The sequence below is a fragment of the Mus pahari genome, chromosome 11, assembly GCF_900095145.1.
Source record: "Mus pahari chromosome 11, PAHARI_EIJ_v1.1, whole genome shotgun sequence".
In the NCBI taxonomy this organism is placed as follows: Eukaryota; Metazoa; Chordata; class Mammalia; order Rodentia; family Muridae; genus Mus; species Mus pahari.
This window is the reverse complement of record NC_034600.1, coordinates 22,770,281-22,790,573: the sequence shown is the minus strand read 5'-3', so window position 1 is coordinate 22,790,573 and position 20,293 is coordinate 22,770,281. Positions and strand designations below refer to the sequence as shown.

Below are 20,293 nucleotides of genomic sequence, written 5' to 3'. Positions count from 1 at the left end.
GAACTCAGAAATCCGCCTGCCTCTGCCTCCCAAGTGCTGGGATTAAAGGCGTGTGCCACCACCGCCCAGCAGTTTTATTTTTTTAATCCTGAAGTGAATTATCCTTCTCTTCATTATCTTTCTACAAATTGATTACTAGTTTGCTTTTTTCTATTTTACTGTTTATTTTAAAACAATACTTTTATTCTACTTGTTAAATTTTATCATCCATTTTCAAACATCTCATATAACTAATCGAACTTTATTCTGTTTTCTAATAATAAAGAATATAAAACAATACATTTTATGTTGAATTTACCTTTGTTTGTATCTCCAAGGTCTAATGTTGGTATTCAGTACCTTTCTTAATCATCTGAATACAATTTTATTTTGCTGATTAATAGAAATAACTAGAAACCAAAATTATACTGACTAGATGAATTAGGAAATAAAATAAGAACAATATCCAGCCTTGTAGATGTCAGCAAAGACACTTTTAATATAATTCACACATGGTTGTATGTTTTAGTTTTTAAATTTCAGTTTCCTGACTTTAGCCAAAGTACACCACGTTCCACACCTCCAGTACCCAGGAGGATGCTGAATAGTATGTGCTTAGGGTTTTCCTCTAATAAAACATCAACATTCTCTTTTCTTTGCTGACTTTGTCTCTTAATGTTCTATGATTTCCAGTGTATTCTTGCCTTCATATTATCAACCACTGCTCGTCCATTTCTCCTTCTGCCTCTGTCAGCTCTTGCCCAGGAGGTTCACACAGGAATGTCACCTCTGTGAAATGGGGCACAGACCCAAGTGTAGAAAACCTACACTTCTGCTGTACCAACTGCAGTGGACAGCCTTGGAGTGTCTTCAGCTCCTAAGTTTGTTGCAATGCCTGTTGTAGATGGAGGTATACTGGTTTCCAAATCTGAGAGGAGATCTGGGAGGAAATGAAAACTACCACACCTACATCTCAAAATGACGACTTCATTTCTGGAAAATATTGTTCAAAGGACGTTTAGAAGGTAACTCTAAAGATCTTTGGAATCAATGTAGTTTAACCCGGTTTCGACTGTCTATTCCCTAATTATATAATTTTCATTAAAATCAATCTCCTGGTTAAGAATAAGTAAAGGAAAATAAATCCCATATAAACCGCATGCTTTTGCTGCTCATCTGCTGTCATCGTTCTATAACTGGCTTTGCATCTTGGTCAGGTCAATTGGTTCTCTTCATTCTGCAGGGACAGCGGCAGGGGGAAGAGGGAAGAAGATGCCACAAAAACACACCTCCTTCTGGAGCTGCCCCCTGGGCCTCTAACCTCCTCTCTGCTCAGCTACAAAGTAAAGGCTCTGACTGGTAATGAATGATCCACCAATCCTGTCTAGCCTCCACAGTTCTATGGCAGGAAACACAAACACGCACACGTTTGGAATTCACATCCTGTCAGCGTGCTGACAGTGCCTATTTGGCCTTATGTCCTGTTGCAGAGTGAACAGGCCCTGAGCTGGAACAGTGCTTCCTTTATTTACATCACTATCTATTTCTCTAGGTTGGTTCCATTCTTATTTGACTAATGTTGAGTGTTCCAGAGGCCCAAACTAGTATCCTACAGTTCTTTCTTCACATTAGTTCAGAGAAACCGTAGAGAACTAGATTCTACCGGAGCCCATACAAGGGGCATCCAGTCCCTGGATACCAATAGTTATTCTACCTACATTTTGCCATGTCTGCTTGATAATACAGGTCTTCCGTCAGTCACCCTAAATCACGATGATGCTGATGACGACGACCACCACCATTACCATCACAATGGCAATCGCTTGCACAGATCTCTACGTGTGCCTGCTGTTAAGATCTCCATGGTACATATACTTCCTAACCATGGTTTCTTGCAGGATTTCTTTCATTTGCTTACTCCATCATCCTAGAGTAGTTTTGTCTTAGAATCCAAGATACTTTTGTTCTAAATAAAACTCCCATAACCCTTCTACTGAAGAAGCTCTTCTTTTTTTTTTTTTTTTTTTTTTGGAGACAGGGTTTCTCCGTGTAGCCCTGGCTGTCCTGGAACTCACTTTGTAGATCAGGCTGGCCTCGAACTCAGAAATCCGCCTGCCTCTGCCTCCCAAGTGCTGGGATTAAAGGTGTGCACCACCATAGCCTGGCGAAGAAGCTCTTCTGTAAAGTCTTTGTCATAGAGAAGACCACAACTATGGAGCTACAGCTCTATCAATAGCATGAACTAAATCCCTGGCATTTCTATTTCAATACTAATCTTTTTCCAAGAAGGTATCCATAATACTCATTTTAAAGATATATCACTTACACCTTAGCTTACAATGCCATAAGATGGGGACTTCTGTTGGGTATGGCAGAGCCTGTCCATAAGCCAGCACTTAGGAAGATGAACAAAGAGGATGCTGAGAATTCAAGGTCAGCCTGTGCTACACAGCAAGACCACAAGCCACAAGATATTTTTAAAAATCAAACAAACAAAAAACTCAAAAACGTTTTTCTTTTTTATATATACAAATATTAAATTCATAGGAAAAATTTTAAAGCTAACAGTTCTCAAATATAGATTTTTCCCTTAACATTGTTAGCATGGATCTTAAAAAGCATATAACTAATAAGCTATTTCAAGTTTTACCCTGAACAAATCAGTGAACATGATCAAGCAGAAATTTAATGGATTTTTAAAGCAAAAATTTGAATCATTTTATTATAACTTGGAAGATTTCTATCACTGAATATTTTAAAGGTATTTAGAACATTTTATCCTTTAATAAAGTTAGTACACATCAAAAAGGAACCCAAGAATAGCTTGAGCCAAAATCTTATTAGTTTTAAAAAAAACAAACCAGTTTATTTAAAGGGGTAGAGCAGCTAGCATAGGGAAAGGAAAGACAGACTGACGATGAATTAGTAAGGAGACACTTGTCCCTGTTCAGGCCACGCTGAGACAGTAACTAGATCAGTGAGCCTGCTCTCAGTCCCAAGCAGATGCCCCATCCTGTCTCTCAGTATGGAGTGTAACTGCTTATCTCAGATACTGCATTTTTAAACTATTTAATTACTTCATGGAGCACAACCAAGAAGCATTATAGTTTAGCACATAAAAACACACAGATAAAGGACAACTTCGTAGGGAGCTTTTTAATCTGTGTAATACTTTTAAAAGAGACTTTTAAATTACTTTAACAAAGTGCCTAAAAATAGATCATATCTATACAGATAAAATAAACCCAACTGAAAACAGGAAATTCTGCCAATAATTGGTTCTCCCTTTTAGAACACAGAACTAAAGGGTTTTGTTGTTGTCTGTGGTTTGGTTTGATTAGGTTTAGGGGTTAAGTGTAATAATGAGTTGTTTTAAAAGCAGACTCTTGTGGGACAGTAGTTAAAACTTAATTTACCAAAATGTATGGTTCTCTTTCTAACCCTCTGTTGCTGTGATCTACAGTAACCACGGCTCTATCTTCCTCATAATGATGCTTAGGAAGCTCAGAGCAGAAGCTCATGTGCCTTATAAAGACAGATCTATCCAGTCCTACACTAGAGGGATGCTGTCCCTGGAACTGTCGCACTGGGTGCTAGAGTCTGCTCTTCTCCCTCAGACTGCCAACTGAAATGCTTATAATAATGCCTTGAACTTATATATATATAATATATCACAATTTTTATGATATTCTCATGCTAAAAAGTCTTCATCCTTAAAAAGTATGACTTTCCTTCTTAGAAGTAGATCAAATTACAGTTCTAGGGAAACACTGAAATAAGGCTGGATGAAAGATTTTTGAAATAGAAACTTAAATATTGCTTTTTTTCTTTCAATATAAAAATGCCCCAAAAGCCAGGTGTGGTGAAGTATGTTAGTATTCTTAGTACTTGGGAGGCAGAGGCAGGAGGATCATTGAGTTTGGGGAATAGCCTGACCTACATAGCTTTCCAGGCCACCTAAATATCCATCTCAAAATCAAATGAGCCCAGAATTCAAATATAAGAACAGAAGATTAAATACTGAGGTGCCTTAGGATTGTACACATATTTCAATTCAATTTTTGACTTGATATTTCTCACTCATCCATGAATTTATACACAACAAACTTTACATGCAGCATATGTGTAAGGCTATGTAAGCTGACCCTGTTCTTCTCAGAGACAATTACAATCTTAAAAGAAGACAGATGATTAGACTCACATGTAAGCATCAGCGTGGTGAAAGTTACAGAGGGGAAGGTGCACTTGAAGACAGCAAGGAAGGGCTAGTGATGGGTGTTCAAAGGTAGTCAGGACCATCACCCCTGCTACATGGAGGGGGAAGGGGAGTATGTGGTAGCATGGCCAGCAAAGGAATACGTGATGCAGTAGGAAAAGTCCACAGAGCTGAAGCCACGTGTTGGCAAACTGCAGCATGAAGAGCTGTGACTGTGCTTTAAATCACTGTCCGGCAGGCATGGGCTTCACTATGGCACTGCCATGAATTCTGTGCTCTCTTCTGTCCTGAGCCACAGCCCCCGACCTATCTGCTGTCCTTCTGCTGTGCCCTCCCCACAGTACCCAGCATCTACTTTCACAACACAGATTTCACTGCCCACCCCACCTGGAGGTCTTTTCTTCCTCTCGAGGTCCCCTTTCTAGTTTCATGATCTAAACATTAACAAACAGTAAATCAGGATTTATGGTTCCTATAACCCTTGCATTACTGTACTGTAGCGCTGACCACACTATATTTAAAGTTTCTGTTTTGTAACTGAAAACTGTCCTAAGAGGACAGGCCAGTTTTCCTTCTTGTGTAGGTAGCACAAACACAGTAAAAGATGGCTAAACTAAGTCTTAGTTTATTATGTTGATATTTTGGTTTTTTAGATAATAAATGTTCTGTCATTTGCAGAATTAATAAGTATACAAATTCTAACATAGCATATGCTGTTTTATACCAGGCAAGTGTATTAAGTTCCTGGAAGAAAACTGACAGAAGCCAACTTAATTCATACTTGTTTTTCTTATTTCCTAATAGTTGCATGCATAAAGAAGGGTAATACAGCGTAAATTATATAGTCTTCCTAGTACATTCTCCATAGATGCTGAACATGAATCAATGGTGCTATTACATATAAAATATCCACTGACTTGTAGAATCACTAAATCAGGGAGGAATCTGAATACTAAAGATGACCATATAACTCATTTTTAAGATCGAGGTCTAATATATGGCACCCAGTCATAGCTAACCATTAAGTGAACATGGTTTTAAACGCTGCTTATATATAAAGCCATAAAAATCATTATTTCTTTCACTGTAGAATCACAAATGGTAGGTTACTCAACTAAATCAAATTAGATGCTTTAACAAAATAAAAGTTAAGGCAAAAAGAATTAGGGGGTATAAAAAGCATTTTTACTCAGTAAAAGGAATAATTCATAAGTAAACTGTAACCTTTAAGGCATTTAAGGGAGTGAGTGTCAAACAGAGGAAACTATAGATACTAAGAAACTCGAAATCCCAGTGAAGGACTCAAGGCCTGCCAGATGCTGGACACAAGTAAACGACAGCTCACAACTGTATCAAAAGCTGAGAAGCCAGACGTAATGGATATCTAACAACAGCATTCCTGCAAGCAGAAAACCTACATGCTTTCCAGCGTTCTCTCAGTCTTAGGCTTGGCACTTACTAAGCAAGCAGAATGGAATACAAAATATTTGGTTCTTGGTAAACAGAAAGAGAAATATTATTTAATACTCTAAAGTAATCAGCAAGAGAACCTAATATGTATATATAGGTAAAAACCCAGCTAGAGGTAAAACCAACCATACAATGAATGTTCTTTCTCACCACATAAACAGCACTGATGTAGAATATAATGAGAAATACCATAAAAGGGAATATACCTTTAGGTTACAGAAGTAATTATTCTAAGATAGTGATGTCATTCTTCAATAAAAATGTTATATTCTTTACATATTTGCAAACCATTTGAGTTCTTATGCCTCAGCAGACGCACTGTCACACATCTTCCACACAGTAAGAGTGGGCTAAACCTCTCCAAATACACAAAAATCAAAGGCCTACTCACATTGCAGGTGATTTGGGTCAGAGCAGGTAAGACCCTGTGAGCATGCACAGTAAGAAGAAAGCTGTCAAATATTTAATGAGCTTCACTGAAGTTTTGGTTAAGCTAATCTTGAAGAAAACTGTATGTCTGAAAGGACGTTTTAAACATTCTTATTAGAATAGTAATGCTAACAAGCTGCGAGGAAGCAACGCTTGCTGACCCGAGGAGGACAGACAAGGGTTCCTGACGATAGAGGAAACCTGGCCATGAGATGAGATGGTCAACAGAAAGTCCTGAAGATCCATAGACACAGGACTCAGTGACCCAATGAGAGTTACATTCTCACAAGAACTCAATATGAGGATGGGGAATTTTCTCCACAGTACAGGGGCCAGAAGAATGAGAAAGAAAACGAAAGTGCGGACACCAACATTTAAAGTGCATCAGGCTGTGAGGCTGGACAAGTGGACATCACAACACAGAAATGAAAGCACTGAGCTGAGGCACAGAATCATGGGCAAGGGCTAGAGACCCTAGAGACAGCCAGGATGGTGCAGCCATTTGAAGACCCAGCATATTGGGATGCCAGGACTGTGGGACAAACAATGAGGACAGCAGACGCTGTGGGGTGGAGTCTTCCTGAAATGATGAGCTGAGCAGCAGTGTTGTGGATGGCAGGGCAGTGCAGTGGAGCTGCCAGGTCCTCAGGAGCCCAGACAGTCAGCAATCCCAGATTGTCAACAGTGAGCTTTCTATACTACTGGGTTTGTGTTTTCTGTAACTTGATTGTAAATGGGCCCTCTTATTCCCCTTTGAAATACAAGTTCAAAAGGAACTCTGGATATGTAAGAGATTGAACTTCTAAGGTATGTCAATTTTTAAAAACTGTGATCTTTAAACAGTTGGAATGTGTTTTATATTTTGATATTAGTACTAATTTAAAAAGAAATTAAAAGGGGGCAAGCAATGACCAAGCCAAGACTCACATACTATAACACAATGTAAAATGTAAAATATACAGTTAAAAGCAAGACAATAAGAATGTGTTTCCCCTGTGAAACTTCTGTTACTGAAGCTCAGCAAAGGTTTCTTCCCAAGAAGATGTACATGCTGACAGTATTGAGCTGTTCTATTGCTCAGAGACTCAATGAATGGATTTAGAGAAAGCAATTGCAATACTGACTGGCATAAAATATGGGATCAATAAGTATTAGCTATTATTACTGCCATCTGATATACTACCAGCTGTTTCAGAGGTCAGTGGGACATGACAGGTAAAGCATGTCTGGAAGAACAGAGGTGGTAAAATAAGTATCATTGACATTTTTGCCATTCTTACTACTATAGCCAAGGTTTCCAGTATCCTTTCTATAAAGATTTGAGCACCCCTGCTTTTCTATCTTTATATATCTCTACTATTTTCTTTCCCAATCTACACATATTTCTAAGTTTCTGATATTTATTTACAAGCACAAAAGCATCTATGTCATTTTTTCAAACTTTAAAACAAATGACCCTATTTTATTTCATAGAGGACAAATAACTGACCATTCAGAAGAGTGTTGGGAATGTAGCTATGAAGTTTCCTCTACCTTGAGTATTATTAGTAAAGTAATAATGCCTGATGGAAGACTGTGATTTTGCCAAGTATTAAACAGAAATGTAAGGAGAATGAAAAAAAAAACACTAAAAACAAAATAAAGACAAAGCAAACTATGCACGAACTGGTGGGGCAACTAAAATATGTATAATATAAAGTATAATATAACCAAGACAGATAGATGTAGTATGTTGTGGTGGTTTGAATATGTTTGGCCAGGGAGTGGCACTACAAGAAGACATAGCCTTGTTGAGGTAGGTATGGCTTTGTGGAGAAAGGGTGTCAGTGTGGAGATAAGCTTTGAGACCCTCCTCCTAACTATATGGGAACCAGTCTTCTCTTGTTCACCTTCGGATGAAGATGTAGAACTCTCAGCTCTTACTGAACTGTGTCTGCTTGGACACTGCCATGCTCCTACCTTGATGATAATGGACTGAACCTATAAGCCTGTAAGCTAGCCCCAATTGTAAGAGTTGCCTTGATGTTGCTCATGATGTTTGTTCATAGCAGTAAAACCCTAAGACAGAAGTTGGTACTGGGAACTGAGGTAATGCTGTGATAGGCCTGACCATGTTTTTGTTTGAAAGAATGTGGATTTGGGGATTTTAGATTTGGAAAGCTATGGAAGGCTTTACGTGGGTCTTAATGGGGCATCCTAGTAGGAATATGGAAGATAGGGGTGCTGAGGCTGATTTGAACTGTGTAGGCCTGCTGGCACGAGAGACTTCAATGGAGAAGAATATTAGGATGTGGCCCAAAGACTGTTTTTGTGACATTCTAGTGACGAACATGGCTGGTTTTTACCATTGTCCACAGAGTCTGCCTGAGGCTAAGGTGAAGAGATTTAGATTAATTGCTTTGACAATGGAATTCTCAAAACAGCCTGGTATAAATTCTATTGAGTGGTTACTAAAATTCTCATGTTTATAAAGTAGCAAGCTTAAAAAGAAAAAAATATAAAAAAATGTATGGTTCAAAGTGTAAAAGGGCACCAGGAATTGCAACAGAGCTAAATCCTGTGTTCAAGGAAATAAATAGATTAAGGGAGTGGTGACTTTGAGGCAAGATCCCACCCAGCTAGGGTTTAGGTGCAGGAATGGTAGTACAAGACAGGAAGGAGATAGAGGCAAGCAGATCTCTGAGTTCAAGGCCAGCCTTGTACAGAACATATTCCAGGTAAAGCTTAGGTACAGGTTGTACATGGTACAAGGTGGTACATTCCTTTTAATCCCAGTATTAAGGAGACAGAGCCATGGAGATCTGAGTTCAAGGCAAGCTACAGAGCAAGTTCCAAGACAGCCAAACTTAGGCAGTGAAGGAGTTGGAAAACAGAAAGCTGATGATAATGTAATAGAACAAGGGGGCCAAGTTCCAGCTCCAGCAAGCAGCAGAACTCAGCAACTTCATCCATGTGACTCTGACTTTAGAATCAAGAATAGAAGGGACTACTGGGGAATTGATGCTGGTTATCTGGAGTTAAGAAATTAACAGTGATTAAGAAGAGATTGGTTCGTGTCCCTTCACGGTTGCTGCATGTATTTGTTTGAGGCTGGAGAGATGTCTCAGCAGCTAAGAGCAATGACTACTCATCCAGAGGTCCTGAGTTAAATTCCAAGCAACCACATGTAGCTCACAACCATCTGTAATGGGATCTGATGCCCTCTTCTGGCATGTGTCTGAAGATAGTGAACTCACATACATTCGATAAATAAATCAGAAGAAGAAGAAGAAGAAAGGAGAAGAAAGGAGAAGGAAGAAGAAGAAGAAGAAGAAGAAGAAGAAGAAGAAGAAGAAGAAGAAGAAGAAGAAGAAGAAAGAAGAAAGAAGAAAGAAGAAAGAAGAAAGAAGAAAGAAGAAAGAAGAAAGAAGAAAGAAGAAAGAAGAAAGAAGAAAGAAGAAAGAGGAAGAGGAAGAGGGAGGAGGAGGAGGAGGAGAAAAGAGATTGGTGTCACTGAGGATAAACTTTCTGGGAAGTTTTCTGAGAGCACAAAGAAGCTGTTTTCCAGAGATAGCCAAGGTTGTACTTTGTGTTGCAGCTAGACTTGGTAATAACCTCAACTGCAGTTGACAACCCAGGACTGAAGGGGTCCTACAAAGAAGTTGAGGCTTGGTACCAGGAAGGGAGCCTATGAGAGGCTATTGGTGAAGCCTAGTTGCAGCAAGTTGGAGATGCCAGTTCCATGAGTGGATCACTAAGAACACCAGAGGCAATGCAGTGGAGTCAACCAGACCCAAGAGTGCCACAAGGACAGAGCTGAAGGAGCTGAGAGTTTTACATCTTAATCCAAAGGAAAAGAGAAGACTGATTCCCATGAGGCTACTAGGAGAGTCTCAGGTCCCTCCCCCACAGTGACACACTTCCTCCAACGAGGTCATACCTACTTGAACAAGGCCACATTTAATGGTGTCACTCCGAGCCAAGCATATTCAAACCACCACATGAGTGAAGCACAAAAAATGAGAATTCATCTTAATTACTATCAGTCACCAAACACTAAAACTAGGGAACACAGAACAGCAACCATTATACAATCAAAAATATATTATGTTTAAATTGCAGAAAATAAAGGATTAAAAAAATTCCAAAAGTGAAACATGCTCTCTGTTCCCGAGACCAAATCTCTCAGGCTCATTCCTAGCACTGCAACAGGACTCCAGCTGTGGCCTTTCTTCCCCGGTGCTCAGGGCCCTGTAGACCCCAGACACAGGCCCTCCCCGCACTGCTCCCACTCTTCCCTGCAGCCTTTCCTCCCACACCAGCAGGCATTCTGTGTAAACACACCAACTGATCAGGCCAGGAAAACAGGCAACACACAGCCACCACACTCTGAAAATCAAGAGAAGAAATGGAAATCAATGAGCAAAATACCCACCCAACAAGAGAAACCCAGAAATCAGCACCTAGACATATAATCACATTAAACAGATGCCTAAACTCCAGCCAAAGAACACAATAGTAACAGCCAGAGCAGTATGTCTTCACTACAGCTCAGCTCTCCTACCACAGCAGGCCCTAATTATTCCAACATAGCTGACACACAAGAAAAAGATCTTAAAACAAACTGCATGAAAATGATAGAGGTTCTTCAAGAGGAAATGAATAAGTCCCTTAAAGAAAGCCAGGAAAACAAAAGTGAACAATTGGAGGAAATGAATAAATTTCTTAAAGAAAGCCAAGAAAAAAAAACAAACAGTTGAAGGAAACAAATAAAACTGCTTAAGACCTGTAAACGGAAATGGAAGCAATAAAGGAAGCAAAGAATAAAAAGTGTGTTCTGGAAATGAAAAGTTTAGGAATTCAAACAGAACAACAGAGGAAATTTTCACCAAGAGAATACAAGAGATAAAAGACAGAATCTCAGGCATTGATGATATAAGAGAAGAAATAGATATATCAATCAATGAAAATGTTAAATTTAAAACATTCCTGACACAAAAGATTCAGGAAATCTAGGACACTATAAAAAGAACAAACCAAAGAAAAATAGGAATAGAGGAAGGAGAAGAATCTGACCCAAAGGCCCCGAAAATATTTTCAACAAAATCATAAAAGAAAATTTGCCTAACCTAAAGGACATACCTATAAAAGTACAAGAAACTTACAGAACATTAAATAGATTGGAGCAGAAAAGAAAGTCCCCTCCCCGCATAATAATCAAAACAATAACATATAGACTAATGTAAGAATACTAAAAGATGCAAAGGAAAAAATGTGAAAGCTTATCTATTATAATTATATCCAACTTCTTAATGAAGACTCTAAAAGTCAGAAAGTCCTGGACAGATATACCACAAACTCTAAGAGACCACAATGTCAGCCCAGACAACTATATCCAGCAAAATATCAATCACCATAGACGGAGAAAATAAGGATATTCCATGATAAAGTCGGATTTAAACAATATCAATCTACATTATCTAGCTCTACAAAAGACTCTAGAGGGAACACTCTAACCCAAGAAGTTTAAATACATACATGAAAAGACTGGAAAAAAATAATCTCACACCAGCAAAATCAAAAGGGGAACACACACACACACCAAAAGCAACAGAAGCAGCAACTACAACAAAATAAAAATCAACACTAATTGGTCATTGATATTTCTCAACATTTCTCAATGGTCTCAATTCCCTAATTAAAAGACACAAACTAACAAGATAGATTTGAAAACAGGATTCATCCTTCTGCTACATACAACAAACACACCTCAACATCAAGGATAGACATCACCTCAGGGTAAAAGATTAGAAAAGCATATTCTAACCAAACATACCTAAGAAGCAAGCTAGACTAGCTATTTTTGTAACTAAAAGATTAGACTTCAAAACTTATCAAAAAAGACAGTAAAGGGCACTATATATTCATCAAAGGAAAAATCCACCAAAATGACATTTCAATTATTAACATCTATGCCCCAAACACAAAGGTAACTCAGTTTGTTAAAACACACTATTACAACTTAAAACAGATATTGACCCTCACACAGATAGCCGGAGATTTTAATATCATACTTTCATCAATGGATAGGTCACCCAAACAAAAACTAAACAGAGAAACACTGGAGCTAACAGACATTATAAACCAAATTGACCTAACAGATACTTACAGAAAATTTCATACAAACACAAAAGCAAAAAACCTTCAAGAGCATCATGGACCTTTCTCAAAAATTGACCACATACATGGTCACAAGCACATCTCAACGAATACAAGAAAACTGAAATAACTCATAGTATCCTATCAGACTATTATAGATTGTATCAATAGAAATAACAAAAAGCCTAAAAAGCCATGGAAACTGAACAAGGCTCTACTAAATAAAAAAATAAGCCAAGAGAAAAATAAAGAAATTAAAGACTTACTTTCTAAATGTGGTGGTTTGAATATAATTGGCCCAGGAAGTGGCACTATTAGGAGGTGTGGTCTTGTAGGAGTAAGTGTGGCCTTGCTAGTTTAAGGTCATTAGAAGCCCAAAATGACCTGGGGGAAGTCTGAGCTTCCTGTGGAATGGAAGGTTTGTTGTGGCTCCTAGCAGGAGCACTCCTTCCTCTGGAACCAAAACTTCTAGGCCAGCAGAACTTAGGGTTGCAGGGACAGGAAGCAAAAACTTTCCCAGTGGGTCACCAGGAGTGATAGTAAGTGAAACTATTCCTTTTCCACCACCCCTTGACTCCTGAACCCATGGATCCTGGCTGTGGTAGAAACTGGACACTAAAATTCACTGAAAATTAATACACAGCATACCCAAATTTGTGGGACACAATGAAGGCTGTGCTAAGAGGAAATTTCATAGCACTAAGTGTCGAAAAGAAAAGGGTGGAAAAAAGGAAGATATTATACTAGTAACTAAACAACACACCTGAAAACTCTAAAACAAAATGTAAGCACACACAAGAAGACTAAACCACAAGAAGTAATCAAACCAAGGGCTAAAATCAATAAAAGAGAAAAAGAACAATACAAGGAATCAATTAAAAAACAAACAAACAAACAAAGAGCTGGTTCTTTACAAGAATCAACAGAACAGACAGACTCTCATCAAAGCTGACAAAAGACACAGAGAGAATATCCAGATGAACAAAATCAGAAATGAAAAGGGGACATAACAACAGACACCGAGGAAATCCAGAGAAATCACAAGGGCATACTTTAAAAACCTGTATGCTACCTAATTGAAAAAATCTAAAAGAAATAGATAATTTTTTCCATACTTACCATTTACTGATGTTAAATCAAGACCAGGTAAACTAATAAGCCTAAAACCCCCAGTAAAGCAATCATTGAACGTCTCTCAGCTAAAAAAGTTCAAGGGCAAATGGTTTTAGTAAAGGATTCTACAGGAGATTCAAAGAGCTAATACTAATACTCCTCAAACGATACCTCAAAATAGAAACAAAAGGAATATTACCAAATTCATTTTATGGGACCACAGTCACTCTGATATGCAAACAATACAAAGAATCAACAAGGAAAAACAATTTCAGACTGATTTCCATTATGAACTTAGATATAAAAATACTTAATAATTGCAAACTAAATCTGAGAACATGTAAAAATGATTATTCACCAAGTAGACTTCATTGTTCATTGGTTCAATAAACAAAATAATGTAAATGTAATCCACCATATAAAAAAACTGAAAAGAAAAACACACCTGATCAACTCATTAAATGCAAAAAAGGCTTTTGACTAAATAAAATACCCCTTTGTAATAAAAATCCTAGAGAGATTATCGATACAAGGGACATACCTAAACATTATAAAAGTAATTAAAATGGCAAAAACTCAAAGCAATTCTAATAAACCTAGGAACAAGACAAGACTGTCTATGTTCTCCTTATTTATTCAATACAATACTTGAACTAGAGGAAATAAGAAAATGAAAGGAGATCAAAAGAATAAAAATTGAAAAGAAAGAAGTCAAAGTAGTGGGGGTTTTTTGCATATGATAGTATACATAAGTGACCCAAAAAATTCCACAAGAAACTCCTATAGCTGATGAATACTTTCAGCAAAGTAGATGGATACGATTAACTCAAAGAAAAAACAAAACGACACCACCAAATAAAAGAGTAGCACCACATACAAACGGCAATGGGTTGAGAACAAAATGAGAGAGGCAGTCCCTTTGCAGTGGCCGCAAACAATAGAAAATATAAAGTCATTAAAAGATGTTGGGGGCTGGTGAGATGGCTCAGCGGGTAAGAGCACCTAACTGCTCTTCCAAAGGTGCAGAGTTCAAATCCCAGCAACCATATGGTGGCTCACAACCATCCTTAACAAGATCTGACTCCCTCTTCTGGAGTGTCTGAAGACAGCTACAGTGTACTTACATATAANAAATAAATAAAACTTTAAAAAAAAAAAAAAAAAGATGTTGGGGTAACTCTAATTAAGCAAGTGAAAGACCTGTATATTAGAAATGTCAAGTCTTTGAAAAAAGAAACGAAGAAGATATCAGAAGATGGAAAGATCACTCATGCTCATGGATTGGTAAAAGTAACTATAAAAATGGCTATCTTACAGATGATAATCTACAGATTCAACGTAATTCCCATCAAAACCTAACATAATTCTTCACAGTCCTTGAAAGGACAAGATTCAACTTTATAAGGAAAAAAATATAATGTAGCTAAAGTGATCCTGAACAACAGAAGAACTCATGGAGGTATTACTAACTCTGATTTTATGTTTTACTACAGAGCTATAGTAATAAAACTTGCATGTTATTGGCATAAAAAGAGACATGTTGATTAATGGAACTGAGTTAAAGACAGATATAAATCCACACACTTTTGGTACCAAATTTTTTATAAAGAAGCCAAAAATACACACTAGAAAGACACAGTGTCTTCAACAAGTTGTACTGGTAAAACAGGACATTTCTAGGTAGAACACAGCAAACAGACCCATATTTGTCATGCTGTACAAAATTCAAGTCCAAGCAGATAAAAGACCTCAACAGAAAACTAGACACACTAAACCTTAGATGAGAAAGTGGGAAACAGCCTCAGATGCACTGACACAGGAGACAACATCCTGAACAGAACACGAACAGCACAGGCTCTAAGATCAATTGAATAATGGGACCTCATGAAACAGAAAAGCTTCTGTAGGGAAAAGGACACTGTCAACAGGACAAAAGTCTAGAGAATAAGCAAAGATTTTCACTAGCTCCACATCAGATCGAGGACTAATATCCAAAATATATAAGAACTCAAGAAACTATCAAAAACAAAACAAAACAAATAATCCAATTAAAAAGAGGGTACAGATCTAGATAGAGAATTCTCAATAGAGGAATCTCGAATGTCTGAGAAACAGTTAAAGAAATGTCATATACCCACGGGATGCTCCATTTTAGCATGAGGACACTTGCTCAACCATCTTCACTGTGCCTTTATTCATAATAGTCAGAAACTAGAAACAAGCTGGATGTCCCTCAACAGAAGAATGAATGAACAAAATATACAGCATTACATCATGGATTATTACTCAGCTGTTTAGTAAAATGGTATCACGAAGTTTGCAGGCGCCGGGCGTGGTGACGCACGCCTTTAATCCCAGCACTCGGGAGACAGAGGCAGGTGGATTTCTGAGTTCGAGGCCAGCCTGGTCTACAAACTAAGTTCCAGGACAGCCAGGGCTATACAGAGAAACCCTGTCTCAAAAAACCAAAAAAAGAAAAAAAAAAAAAAAAAGAAAAATTGCAGGCAAATGGATAGAAATAGAAAAACTCATCCTGAGTAAGGTAACCCAGATCCACAAAGATAAATATGGTATGAACTCACTTATAAGTGGATATTAGCTGTTAGTAAAATGACAACCAAGCTACAATCTGTAGACCCAGAAAGGTTAGGTAAAGAGGAGAGATCTAGGTGTATGCATGTATCTTCCTAGGAGGGGTAAGAGAATAGATTTTACTGGACTCGGGGTGAGTGGGATGGAATAAGAGAGAGTATGGGGAGAGATGGCTGGAACTGGGGAGCACTTGGGGGTGGTGCAGAAACCTAGTGCAGTGGAAAGTTCCTGGAGTCTATGAGGGTGATCCTAGTGAGGACTCCTAGTAATGGGAAATATGGAGTCTCAACTGGTGATACCTTGCAGCCAGGCAAGGCTTCCAGTGGTGGGATGGGTTGCATTTGGTGAGTTATTGGCCAAGATGTTCCCATAGAACTGAGTTGCCTTGTCCAGCTCTGGCATGAGGACTTTTGCCTGGTCCTACTGTATTTTGTTTTGTCATGTTTGGCTTGTTCTTTTCTGATGGGAGAAAGCGATCAGAGAGCAAGGAGAAGTGGTAGGGGAAGAAGGGAGTTAGGAGGAAAGGAGGGAGAGGAAGCTGTGGTTGAGATGTATGAAAGAATCTATCTTCAATATGTTAAAAAAAAACATTTCAAAGATAGAAAACTATATATCTATAGAGAAAGAGGCAAAGGTTATAATTAGGCCTAAAGTAGCAGCAACTATCCAATTAAGAAAAGACTAAGTACAAGTAATTATAGAAAGGGTCAGGCTCCAGAGCTTACACATAAATAATTTTGGGAGATCAGACAGTGACACAACTGAAGGAGAGCACTGATGGTCGGCACTGCACTGACAGGAGGAAGGAGAGCAGTGATGGCCAGCACTGATGGTCGGCACTGCACTGACAGGAGGAAGGAGAGCAGTGATGGCCAGCACAGCACTGATATGCAGTTTTTGACTTTCTGTCTTTAGTTTCCTTATCTGTCAGTCATTCTGCTATGAAGGTGTCAATCACACTGTCCTTTATTTATGCTATGGTCATATCACTGATATATTTAGTATCTCCTACAAGTCTCACTTATCTAAATTAATTGTAGTTTAAAAAAAAAAAACTTTAAAAAATAAACTTAAACAAATTCACTACGTGTCATGAATCTAAGCAGGGTCTGAGGGCATTATTTCCACAGTCGGCTACCTGGCTACCACTTTTTATATGGATCTGCTTTCCAGGCCCTGAACTCTAGCCATTTGCAAACAACAGTGAATACCTCAATATCCTCTGTATCAATGATATTTGGTAGTATGTATACAAAGAAAAAAGAGTTATCTGCATAAATTCTATCAATTAAAGAGTTCTTATTAAGATATTTGTTTTACTGATCATTTACTTAAGCTACATAGTATGATACTAATGACAGGTAAAGTATTTACATATGTAAACAATTCAGTATGTTCGGGCACCAACATACAATCACAAAACTATCATTACTAACACTCTAATTACTGTTCATGTATAGACTGCTTGTCAATATAGAAGTATAGGTTTTTAAGTATGTTTAAAAGGTCAAACTTTCTCTGTGTCTCTGAATGTGTGTGTGTGTGTGTGTGTGTGTGTGTGTGTGTGTGTGTGTACAGGGGAATTTAAATGTAAGAATCCTAAAACTGGGTGAAATGTGCCAACCCGATACCATAAACTGACAAAACGTCCAGTGGCAGAAATATCCCTTTTAGTGTTGTTGGGCAGTGAGGCCCCACAGATGCTCAACATTACAAGTTTCTGCCAAGGCTCTTGGTTAACCTTCAGAACATGATGGTAGAGGATATTGAGGTATTCACTGGTGTATCCTTGTTTATATTCCATAAAATTATGGGTAAGAGATTATCAATTTCTTAATGTCTACAACGCTGGCATTATAATTTACTATAAACAATCTTAAGAGTCCTAGGAAAGAGAAAGTGTAGTGTGATACTTTCCTATCTTTTTAACATTGCTATCTGATTTTTAAAAGGAAAATGCATCAAGATCTCTTAAGTCCCCCAAATGTTTAACTAGCTACAGAACCACCAAGACTGCTTGCTCACATGCCTTACCCAGTGAAAGGGGACTGTGAGGGGAAAGCCCAGGTTACTTGCTTTTCTTTTGTTGCATGACAGAAAGGGTGATAGAAGAGAAATACAAATTTGAATGATTTAATTTTTTACTTAACCTGTGACTCAAGCATTTATAGTTTTAATAATTATAAAGAGCACAAAAAATAGAAAATATCTGATAAACATTTTTCATTACCCATTTGGGCAACAATTAAACACGACATGTAGTATAACTCTATCTGAAAGGGTAACATTAACTACAGGCCAGAGCTTCTGAGGGAGGGTACAGACTGCCAGGACCACAGCAAACTAGAGCAATTCAAGAGCTGGTGAGGATAACGAAGCTGCACAACTGCCAAGCATCTCGGCAGACAGTAAATTCTCCTTCTTGCCCACCGTCCAATAGACAGTGTGTCTGCCCCGTGCGGCTGTTCTAAGGCTACATGCAGACCTGATGAAATGTACATGTGATTCACGCTCCTTCCCTCATGACTCTTGTCTCCATAATTACCTTTCATAGTCCACTTTCTTTTAGACAGCTAGAATATGGGCATAAATCACAAAGGATGGGAGACATTTCTAAAAAGAGAAGAATATTCCAGAAAAGAAATTTATTTTAAAAGGAAGGGAGAGAAGGAAAGAACCTTCTGAAATACTGGTATACTTTTGCTTACTTCATACGGAACGGGATTTAAACCACAGCTGTGAAGATGGGCCAAATGTCTGCTTGTGGTGAGCAGAGAGCGCAGGCTAACCTGCACAGTACTCAGTGCTGCTGAACACCTTTGTCTGTCAACCTTAAGGATGGCTCATTCCTGGGAACTTTCTGCACCATCTCAGCAGAGCGTATGCACAGCATCAGACTTTTACTTTTTTATTTTCAATATACAAACATTTCTTTTAGCATGATTTCAATCATCTAAGCAAGACATGATAACTTGCCTCTCACTTCCCTACTACTCCGCCTTCACACAGAGTTGCACTGCAAGATATACCCATAACCACAGCATATGGGAAGGTGAAGCAAGAAAACCACAAGTTCAAGTTCAGCCTAGACTATGTGCCAAGGACCTGTGCCCATTTCCCAAATATATTATCAACATATATCACCACTGGAATACACTACAAAAGTTACAGAAATAAGTGAATAATGAAAATGTGGTATGTTTATACAAAGGGATAATGTTCAGATTATTAATAAAAATAAGTTTATGAAATTTGTAGGTAAATGGATTTGTGAGTAAATTGAGAGCTGGAAACAATCCTGAGTGAGGTGACACAGACTCAGAAAGACAAATATCACAGTTTCTCTCATCTGTGAATATTTTCTTTGCATCAGATATGTGTTTCACTTAGAATACCCATATACACCTATACATCTAACAAGCTTTATCAGAAAAGCTTCAATTTGTAGTAGATGGTGATTAACTCAGAGAATCACACGTAAGAACACACATGACACATCCTTCCCAAGCCTCAGAGATCATTAGAGGAAAGAGGATGGGAGGAGTGTAAGAGCTGGAGCAGAGGATGGCTACAGGTGACACCTTCAGGGCAGCGGTGCATGCTAACTCACAGTGTTGGCAACAACACATAGTCGTTCTCTGTAGGTACAGCCCTAGGAAAGGGGACCTGCTCAAGTAAAAGATCATAGATAGATAGATAGATAGATAGATAGATAGATAGATAGATATTGGAGAATATTTTGGCCAGTGCAAATTGGCCTTGTACATTTTTTCTCCAAAGGGCAGAATCAGATAGATAGGGAAGGGATAGATCTGTGAAAAGCAGGGGTGGGTTGACTATGATCAAACCACATTATATAGAACTTAAGACTCTCAAAGCAGGAACTGAAAAGAGAAAATTGTCAAGAATATTATAGAAATGGATGCTTTATAGTTGCTAAATGAAAAATAAAACTGTAACAAAATCATCATATAAAATTCCATGACAGAAACACAATCATGTATGTTCCTTATGGTCCTGCATAGTAGCAGGGATGAGATGACAGTGTTTGTGTCTTGGCCACACCTTTTACAAGGAATTAGTATCTGCATAACTAGCTTTATGATTTTCTCCTTTGTTCCTCCGTACAACCTCTCCTTGCCTTTTCTCCCTCTGCTTTTCATTCATGACTCCTTCCTTCCACCAACTGGTTTTTGGCTGAGATCACAATTTCAATAAAAAATAAAAGCTGCATAGTCAGGAAGGAAGCTAACAAGCTTCCTCTCCTCAAATGTCATTAGTGACTTCCTGAATACAGAAGAAACATATTAATTAAAAATATTAAAGGAGGGGCTGGTATAGGCAACAAAAACAGGT

At 38.2% G+C, this 20,293-nt stretch overlaps 1 protein-coding gene across 13 annotated transcripts in view; it reads right to left on the bottom strand.

The window, feature by feature from the left end:
- Ssbp2 (single stranded DNA binding protein 2) overlaps positions 1-20,293 on the bottom strand; it is a 249,609-nt gene that overhangs the window by 75,623 nt on the left and 153,693 nt on the right. The window lies entirely within an intron of this gene.